The sequence below is a fragment of the Suricata suricatta genome, chromosome 5 (genome assembly GCF_006229205.1).
Source record: "Suricata suricatta isolate VVHF042 chromosome 5, meerkat_22Aug2017_6uvM2_HiC, whole genome shotgun sequence".
Lineage (NCBI taxonomy): Eukaryota > Metazoa > Chordata > Mammalia > Carnivora > Herpestidae > Suricata > Suricata suricatta.
The window spans coordinates 49,443,035-49,452,226 of NC_043704.1; the positions used below are offsets into that span (position 1 = coordinate 49,443,035).

Consider the following 9,192-nt stretch of genomic DNA (forward strand, 5'->3'; position numbering starts at 1 on the left):
GTCAAATGCTTTTTCTGCATCTATTGACAGGATCATATGGTTTTTATCCTTTCTTTTGTTAATGTGATGGATCACATTGATGGATTTGCGGATATTGAACCATCCCTGTAACCCAGGAATGAATCCCACTTGATCGTGATGGATAATTCTTTTTATATGCTGTTGAATTCAATTTGCTAGTATCTTGAGTATTTTTGCATCTGTATTCATTAAGGATATTGGTCTGTAGTTCTCTTTTTTGACTGGGTCTCTGTCTGGTTTGGGTATCAAGGTGATGCTGGCTTCGTAGAACGAGTTTTGAAGTTTCCCTACTATTTCTATTTTTTGGAATAGTTTGAGAAGAATGGGTATTAGCTCTGTTTTAAATGTCTGGTAGAATTCCCCTGGGAAGCCATCTGGCCCTGGGCTCTTATTTGTTGGGAGATTTTTGATAATGGATTTAATTTCTTCACTGGTTATTGGTCTATTTATTTATTTGGTCATTTATTTTTTAGAGACAGAGACAGTGCGAGCTGGGGAGGGTCAGAGAGAGAGGGAGACGCAGAAGCCGAAGCAGGCTCCAGGCTCTGAGCCAGCTATCGGAACAGAACCCAACACGGGGCTCAAACCCATGATGCGTGTGATCATGACCGAGCCGAAGTCGGCTGCTGAACTGAATGAGCCCCCTGGGCGCCCCAAAATGTATTTGTTTTGAGAAAGAGAGAACAGGGTAGGGGCAGAGAGAGAAGAGAAAGAGCACACTAATCAAGCTCTGTACTGACAGCGTGAAGTGCAAGGCATGGGTCATACACACAAACCATGAGATCGTGACCTAAGCTCAAACCAAGACAGAGATACTTAACTGACTAAGCCGCCATGTTCCTGAATGTGTATCTTTCAATATGACATATTTTCTTTGCTTAACATTTACCTGGGAATGGGGTTTTGACTAGAGTTTCATAATGGCAGTTAACATATTTAATGGTTTGTCAAGAAACTGGCGCTCCTGATGGTCGGTGCAGAATCTCTAAGTGGCATTAAGGATAGGCCATTAATTTTGCCCCCATAAGGCGTGCTTTAATGCAGCCCCAGGAAGGGAGAAGATCCTTTAACAAGGCAAGGTGAAAACCCATAAAATATCTAGACTCATGCCCACAATCTGTAACCAGTGTTAACTGAAGCAGAGGCTTTTTATGCTAGAATGTTCTGTCCAGGGACAGGAAGCATCACAACTGCATCAAGGATACTGCTTCAGAAGAACAGGTCTATGCTCCACCTGATGGCCCAGAGTCAGCCTAAGGTTTCTGGCGGTTGAATCCCTATGGGGCCATCAGTTCAGTCTCACTAGGGACACTCTCTGCAGCAACAAGGACTCATTGCAATATTTGAGGATGTCCCATGGAGACCGGGGTTAGGATGGCACTAGAATCTGAACCTGCTTCCCTCTCAGAGAAAGAGGAGTGAGTCATCCAGTGTCCTCTCCTCATTCCATAGAAGGAAGCTCCTTCATGGTGCCCAGGTGAGACTCATTCCAAGCTCCTTTTACTATTTTGAGAACACTGAGCATGTGTAGAGTTGAAAACAGATAGAAACTGATTGTTTGTATGGCATCTTGTCATTCAAAAAAAGGATGAAGAGACATGATTCCTGCCATGTAGGGCCTTTAAGAATAGAGCAAATGGGCACATTGTTGAATTCAGGATTGTGGAGAGAATGAGAGGAAGAGGTGATGTACAGGGGACTTGGCTGCAGTTGGTCCACTTTCCTTTCTGTGTTGTGGTGTGAGATGTGGTGTCACTTCTGATGGGTCATCCATGAACCAAAGAGTTGTTCTTTTTTTTTTTTTTTTAAAGTTTTTCTTAGCAGCAGTAGTAGTGGCATTTATTTTACATTCTCATTAAGAATTCAAGTTTTCTAACATAATTGTCCCAGAAAATTATGTTTATGTAAAGTTGCTTTTTATTTTATTTTATTTTATGAAATAGAAAGAGACTAAAAAGAGTAACATAATATGAACTCCAGGTGTTAAAATTCTCTGGGCAGGCTTCGGACGGACAGAGCGGGAAGCATCCTAGAGACAGACATATCAGAGCCTGCAGCCAGCTCCCTCCCTTGCCCAAACAATATCCACCCCCTTCTGAGCCTGTGTCCAGGTCTGGACTGGCTCTGGGGTCTCCCCCTTTCCTAGGACAGATTAGAGAAGGGGAGATTCTGAGTCATTGTTCCTTTCATCTCCCAGGGCTGGTGCTCACAATTCCAAAAACCCAGAAGCAGGTAATTGGGAGCAGAGGACTGACTATATCTTTTACTGTCTTCATTTCTATCTTTCCTATTCAATCCTGTTTTTCATGAGCCTTCACCCAGAATCCTATTTTCCTTTCCTGCAGATTTTCAGTAGTTGCTCAAGTAACAAAGTATAAATATATGTATATATTATGACATGATTATAACAATCTCACTAATCAATATGCCCATCACCTCATATAATTAGGAATTTTGTTTTTTTCAATTTTAATGTTTTATTTATTTTAGAGAGATACAGAGGGTGAGCAGGGGAGGGTCATAGAGACAGGGAGATACAGAATCCAAAGTCGGCACCAGGCTCTGAGCTGTCAGCAAAGAGCCCAATGCGGGGCTCAAACCCACAAACTGAAATCATTACCTGTGCTAAAATTGGATGCTTAACCAACTGAGCCACACAGGTTCCCCAGGACTTTTAATTTTAATTTTTGTTGAGAACATGAAAGATACAGTCTCGTAGCAAATGTCCAGTACAATACACACATAATTATATGTATCTCCATCCTGTCCTTTAGATTTCCAGAATTTCATGTATACCTGAAATTTTGTACCATTTGACCCTTTCTCTTACTGTGCCTTTATTCAGCTCTTGGCAATCACAATCCTACTCTGCTGTAGGAGTTGAATGCTATTAGGTTCCAGATATAATAGAAATAATATAGTATTTGCCACTTTCGATGTCTTATTCCACTTAATATCAGTTCCTCCAGGCTCACCTGCATTGTCCCCAAGGGAAGGATGGCCTTCATTTAAGGCTGAAATTTGTATCTATATAGATAGAGAGATGATACCTAGATAGATATAGATATCTGCATTTAAATAGATATATAGATGTATGATATATATGGCATTATTTATGATACATAATATATTCTATGATATTCATTTAAAATTTTTTTGTCTTTTTAAATTTTACTTTTGAGAGACAGAGACAGAGACAGAGTGAGCAGGGGAGGGACAGAGAGAGAGAGGGAGAACAGAATCTCAAGTAGGCTCCAGGTCTGAGTTGTCAGCACAGAGCCTGATCCGGGGCTCGAACCCACGGATTGTGAGATCATGACATTAGCTGAAGTCAGACACTCAACCGACTGAACCACCCCTCTATGATATTAATTTTTATATAACACATAATATTATTTGTAGATGATACGTTTCATACATACTCCTCCTAGAAAGCAGGGAAACGACAGGGTGATAACAATTCCGGTTTTCTCAAATGATTAAACTAGAGAAAGTGGTAACTCAAGTTTGGAGAAATTAAACTGAGCATATATTGCTGATGAGAGTGTACCAAGTACAGGAAACTGGCATTTACTTATAAACTCACAACATTTTACTATCCTGTTAAAAAAAAAAAAAGGCAAACACAATAATGTAAAGTCTCTGGACTTTGAATCTAACCTTCCTTTCTGTATTTTTCAATTCATCCATATTTCATTCTTCTGGTTGCATATGTTCTTTTTCAATCCATAGGTAAACAGAAGATGGCAAATGGGTCAGGCCCAGTACCTACATCTTCATGGTTACTGTGGGATGCCTAGTGGGCAACCCACAGGATATTATTGGGATTAAGTCACACCATCTATGTGAAGTTCCGTACAGGGACACCATCAATTCATTGTAAACAGGAAATTCGTGCTCAATCCACATTGCAGTGATTGATTTATACATATTGTTTTCCAAATGGAGATCGGTTCAGACATTAGTGTATTCCAGAATCTTCTTCCAGTAAACTTTAAAGTGCAATGAAAGCATGTGGTCCTGCAGGATGGTGATGGTGGTCTTAGCTGGGAATCAACAGTCAACTCACAACAGTGGAACCTACGTGGTATCCTCTTCCCTGGAACTCAGCAGGAATTGTCTGTGTTAACATCGGGTGGTGGCTGTGGGGGGCTCAGGTGTGCTGAGACTGCGCTTGTGCCACTAAACGTGGGTCTCAGGGAGCAGGATCCGAACTTACAAGAAACTGGTGAAAGATGCCCATTCACAGACCCCATTCCAAATTGCAGAATCACCATTTCTTCTAAGGGACTTGGAACACCAAATGATTTATATGCACATGAAAACCTGAAAGCACAAACCGCCTATCAGCCTGGGTTTACAATAAAGGTCCCATGGCGAGTTTTCAGAACCAGCATCACCTGTGCCTTCTGCCAGAGTCCTCTATTGGTCAGGATGAGAGCATCGGTGCTGCTTTAACTATGAGCTCCAGGAGATTCTCCGGTGAGGTCAGGGTTAGCATGAGGATTCACAGATGTATTTGGGAGCACTGTGTCTGGCTTTCAGTTGAAGAGACGATGACACTCTGTTGGCCGTGGACTTGGAAGGGGCAGTTGACTGCAGCCCGGTTCCCTGCAGTGTGGCAGGATGTGTGGCTGTCTGTGGGAGGGGAGTACATCTGAAACCGGGAAGGAGAAACTCACATGGAGGTCGCCATGCAGGAGCTCCATTTTTTCTGACTCTTTCCTGTGACAAAGTCATTGAGAGGGTGAGCTTTTGAGCATTTCAGGATGTTTCTGCCTCTGAAGTGATGAGAGCAGGTGAAGAGGCTATGCTGAGGCCTTTAAAGGCCTACAGGTGTGATTTCTCCACATAATGTCACCTCAGAAAGCACTCGAGAGCAGAAGGGAGAGGAAGAAATGGCTACTTCTCAGGTAAATTTTGACTTGACTTAGCTAGGAACTGTGTCCTCATTTCCCAGTGAGATGCTGTGCATTTACAACTTGCAAACCTTACTTCTCTATCTCTGCAGGTCTTGCCTAGCAAATTTGTGTTGGACTAGTCAAATTTAGCTTTTTAGGACATGCCTGAGTTCCATCTCTGGGCTCTGTCTCCATTCTCTATGACCAGGCTGCTATACAGCATGAGGAATTCCTGTCATGAATTTATGACCTGCAAATTATTAAAAATAACCATTTGGTGACAGATCAATATGGGGATGTGTCAGGGACCCCAGTAAAGATCAAGATTATATACCTAAGTCCTGTCTGGGTTTGGCATGAGTCTTTGTAAACTAGATTAAGGAACATGAACAAATAGGGGCTCATGGTTGCTTCAGTCAGTTATGTGTTGGAGTTTTGATTTCAGCTCATGTTATGATGTCACAGTTTTGAGTTCAAGCCCTGTGTCAGGCTGCTCACTGTCAGCAGAGTTTGCTTGGCATACTCTTATCCTCTTCCCGCCCCCCTCCGCCATACACTCTCTCTTGCTCAAAATAAATAAATAAACTTAAAAGAAATAGAAAGTGATCAAAGAAATCAGATGGCTATTTGGCCCTGAATAAGACAGCATTCTGAAAATTTGGTCCGAATAAGACAGCGTTCTGAAAAAGAGCCTTGCTATCTAGATTGTTTCAAAGACTTACTATTTAAAATACATTGAAAGGGTTTGTGGGTGGCTCAGTGGTTAAGCATCTGAGTTCAGCTCATGAGATCTCATGGTTCATGGGTGTTAGCTCTGTGTCAGGCTCTGTGATGACAGCTTGGTGCCTGTTTCAGATGTGGTTTCTCCCCGTCTCTCTGCCTTTGCTCTGTCTCTCTCAAAAATAATAAACATTAAACAATTTTAATAAAATAAAATACATTGAAGACGATAGGCCATGGGAGGAATCTGTGGCTTGCTATTTGCCATAATCTTCTATATTTCCATGATTGGTATCCTATTAAAATTGGTAGGGTGTGTGTGTGTTTTTTTTTTTTTTTACCTCCTTTGGAAACTCTATCACAATAATGATGAGTCCTTCTACATGCATGAGGCCACTGATACCAATTTGTCACATTACAGCTGATGTTAACATTGTTCATGTGGATCAGGGTCTCTCTGACAGATTCCCTGATAAAAAATGAAGTCTCTCTCCTCATTTACAGGGGATCCTAGCCTTTGCAAATACAGATTTTATATTAGTCCTGGGCTTCCTACGTTGCAATTTCATTTTGTACACTATGAAAGATATATTCTCCCTGTTTTAAATTTTCAGCAAAAGGAAGCCAGTATCATATAATTAGTATATGTTCATGGTCTTAAAATTTTATAATGCGACTTGGCACAGATGACATCATTTCAAGGAAAGAATCAGGCATTTTTCCATGTAAGGAAGTATTCATGACGTTTTATCTTGACTTAAACCTTCCCCTTCCCTCAGGTTCTCTGTTGCCTTCACTGTGAATTAGTGATAATTCTAGAATCTACATGGCATAGGATACTGTTGCCCACAGTTTCAAATCTGATATGTCTTCTTATTTTTGATTCAATAGTACTTAGAAGTGGAATTGAGCGAGCTGAATATTGAAAAGTCTTACTAAGTGTTCCAAGAGGCCAAGAGGAAACAACATTTGGAGAAAGAATTCTCTATACACTTCTGTAATGTGTCCTACTCTCCATTGAGCGTAGTCCTGATTTTGAAATTGTAGACTTTCCAGCCAGAGTCGTGTATTTTGCTATCAATAGGTCTTTCTGCCTCTAGAGTAGATCTGGTCAGGTTCTTTGGATAAGGAAAGAGGCCCGTCACATGAAGAGAAAGGAGAGAAGAACCACACACCCAGGTAAGTGGGAATGAATGAAGCAGATGACACAAGTGAGGCACCAAAGTTAAAGGAGAAAACTCAATCTTAAAATGTGGTTTGGGAAGCTCATCTTCATTGGATTCTAGAAGCCTAGGTTTATTTCACTGGTGGTCACAGAAATACCTCTCCTGTCTCCCTGTTCCTGTGCTCCTCCTTTCTCTTAGGCTTACCCTCTGTCCCAATGTCTTCCATGACATTCATAATAACATTGAAAAGTCTTCCATGGCCAGGTAAGGTCTATTTGATTGGGCTGCTTTTCTGTTCATTTTTGGAGCATGTGAAAATCTGTACACATATGGAGTTTCTAAGTGGAGGCCCCAATGTGGTTTACTCCTGTCCCACTAATGGGTGTGCTTGTCTCCTGGAGACTCACACAATGTCTGGTACAACATCAGGAATGTGAGGTGGACTGATGCTCCCCTATCAAATCTTACACAGTGCAGCCCTATTCATAGAGGCTCCACATTGATGAGACCCAGTACTCTGTCCTCAGAAATATACTGGGAGCCTCAGTGTTTATTTTGGCCTCACATTGGAGTCATTGGCCACTTCCTGAAGACCTAATTGATGCTGGGCCCCATTACGGCCTAAGTGCCAGAATCATTGGGGTTGGGACATTACAGATGATAGTTCAAAAAACTATAATGGAGATTCCAAGGGGAAGGCAAAGCTGAGAATGACATTTTTAACATTCCTTGTGAAAATTTCATGTATACAAAAACCGCTTGGTGCTCTCATTAAAAAGAGAGTCTGGGGCCCACACTCAGATATCATGACTTCTCTAAGTTTGGATGAAGGTCATTAATTGGTACTTTTAACAAGCATTGAGGTTGCTGTCCCCAGACATCATCTCCAGTAGCACTAAGGTAGAGAAAGCAGAAGAGCACACCTGAGACCCTTATACCCAACCATCTTATCCCAACACAAGTACTGCTGTGGCCAGTGGAAATTACTAACAGCTTTTGAGAAGATGTTATTCCCTGCGAATCCCTTGCAAGTCGGAAAGGGACTAGATAAGGCATTGGTATCTGAGCAAGGCTCTTTGGAGTACACATGTGTACTCCTCCATCAAAGGGATGTTTACTGAGTATCTACCACATGCTCCAAGTGTATGAGGATGCACTGTGTCCAGGACGCTGGCCTGAGAATCTTACGTTGTGCACGTTAATCTTTCCCAAGCCCTGGGAATTGGGTACACTATGTTCATTTTTGCAGGAAGACTGTATTCCTGGTGAGCCTCTGGAGCAGAGAGTGATTCTCTTCCTTTGAATTATCAGTACTCTTGAAAACAATGTTGGATGTCATGGCACAAATATAGAGAGTAGATGGGAGACAAAAAGAAAGGGTGGAGTAGAGCCTCTGAGGGAAATTGGATGAGTATCATTTGCATTTATATATTTGGTTAATTTCCATGTGTTGAAAATCAAGGGACACCCCAGGAATGGAAGGTGGATGCTATGGAAAAACTGTTTGAACCAGAAAGATGAAAGGGACTTAAAGTGTTTTGCAATCCTTTCTCTGAATCTGAGACTCAAGAAAGTGTGCTAGCAGTGGGCGATCCAGGAAGTTGAGCTGCTAGGAACTCTGTTCTCTGAGCTGTTCTGAGAAGGGAGGATCAAGGACTGGCAGTGGAAGTTAATTTCGTGGTAAACACGTCATTTATGATTATCTGTCATGATGACAGGGACAATTTATGACCATGCTCTGTCAGACTCTACAGGCACCATGGAAACAGAAGGACTGTTTAAGATGTAAATTCTGGGACAGCTTAGCTGTGCCCACAATGTTAGCCCTGAAGTATAAAACAGGAATCCCCGAACGTCATAGGGTCTGCTGCAGTAGTGGGACTGATCGGAGCCTGAGCGTTTATATTACACAGAGTGATCCTGGATAGCCGGTCCCTGCTCCCCATCTGTTGAACGTCACCTGCATTGTGGGAGGTGCCACGCTTGATGGGCTTGCCTGCATTCTCTTTGGGCACATGTGTGAAGTTTGATAATACCAAAGGGAGAAATGAGAGAAGGCATCAAAAACACGGTGGGATAACATTGGTGCAAGGGGGGATTGTTCTGTCCAGAGACTCTATCCCTTCTCGTTTGAAATGTAAACTTAGGTGTGTGGGCTTGGTTGAGATGGAATTCAAGACTGGTCCTCTGGAGGCCTGGACAGGTGAAGGAAAAGCACGACTGTAGGTTTTGGCCACAGTAGGCCAATGTGGGCCACAAGTCCTCTCTGCACATGTGCAGCACGTGGCCAGAAATTCTACCTATGCAGGTACTGTGGGAGCCATTACCAAGAATGGAATCTGGGAAAGTGAGGGCCAACTCACATCAGTGTCTTATGCGCATGA

The 9,192-nt window shown here is 42.3% G+C and overlaps 1 long non-coding RNA gene across 1 annotated transcript in view; it reads left to right on the forward strand.

Annotated features, from left to right (window-relative positions):
- Positions 1–8,302, forward strand: part of LOC115291611 — a 10,605-nt gene extending 2,303 nt beyond the window's left edge. Inside the window, exons 2-3 of the long non-coding RNA XR_003908576.1 lie at positions 1,430–1,498; positions 8,271–8,302. This is a non-coding gene — a long non-coding RNA (uncharacterized LOC115291611). The remainder of the gene's footprint in view (positions 1–1,429; positions 1,499–8,270) is intronic.
- The last annotated feature ends 890 nt before the right edge of the window (positions 8,303–9,192 follow it).